This window comes from Stegastes partitus, unplaced genomic scaffold (genome assembly GCF_000690725.1).
Source record: "Stegastes partitus isolate 25-593 unplaced genomic scaffold, Stegastes_partitus-1.0.2 Scaffold833, whole genome shotgun sequence".
NCBI lineage: Eukaryota > Metazoa > Chordata > Actinopteri > Pomacentridae > Stegastes > Stegastes partitus.
Genome location: NW_007578564.1, coordinates 75,741 through 76,795, shown reverse-complemented (window position 1 = coordinate 76,795; position 1,055 = coordinate 75,741). Strand labels below are relative to the sequence as shown.

General features: G+C 33.6%; 1 protein-coding gene across 1 annotated transcript in view; it reads right to left on the bottom strand.

The window, feature by feature from the left end:
- Positions 1-1,055, bottom strand: part of LOC103365370 (copine-8) — a 130,886-nt gene that overhangs the window by 83,191 nt on the left and 46,640 nt on the right. The gene's annotated exons all lie outside the window — the stretch shown is intronic.

Here is a 1,055-nt window from a genome sequence, read left to right as displayed (position 1 = left end):
ATTCTGGGTTTATTTTTTGGCACATTTTCAAATGAGACATGTAGAATAAAGTGATTTTAATGAAATATCTTGATTTCAAACTTAGATTAGGAACATCATATCACCTATGAGTAGTTCAAGGACCATCAGAAAGTTGGAAATCCACTAATTCTTTCTGTGTTTTAGCTTTGACAAATGGTGCCTTTCTTGGGTCTTTGGTAAATTTTAAAATGAGACATGTAGAATAAACTGATTTTAATGAAATATCTTGAATTTAAGCTTCGAATCCGAACAGCATATCACAGATGAGTAGTTCAAGGACCATCAGAAAGTTGGAAATCCATAAATTCTTTCCGTTTTTACAGCTTTTAGCTTTGACAAATGATGTCATTTTTGGCTAATTTTGCTAAAGACAACCCACCTTTATCTGCGGATTCTGGATTTCTTGGCAAATTTAAAAATGAGACGTTGAATAAACTGATTTTGATTAAATATCTTGGTTTTAAGCTTGAATTAGGAACAGCATATCACAGATGAGTAGTTCAAGGACCATCAGAAAGTTGGAAATCCACTAATTCTTTCTGTTTTTACAGTTTCTGGCTTTGATAAATGACGTAATTTTGGCCATTTTTGGTAAAGACAACACACCTTTATGACTTATCTGTGGATTCTGGGTTGATTTTTTTGGCACATTTTCAAATGACACATGTAGAATAAAGTGATTTTGATAAAATATATCTTTATTTCAAACTTAGATTAGGAACTGCATATCACAGATGAGTAGTTCAAGGACCATCAGAAAGTTGGAAATCCATAAATTCTTTCCGGTTTTACAGCTTTTAGCTTTGACAAACGCTGTCATTTATGGCTAATTTTGGTAAAGACAACACACCTTTATTTAAGGTGTGTTGTTTAAGCTTGAATTAGGAACATCAAGTCACAGAAGAGTAGCTCTAGGACCATCAGAAAGTCGAAAATCACCAAATCACACATCATTTTCTCTCTTTTTCCTATTGTTTAATGTGCGTTTGCATCGCATTAAGCCCTCATTCTTGCTTCACGTTGGCCAGGAGGTA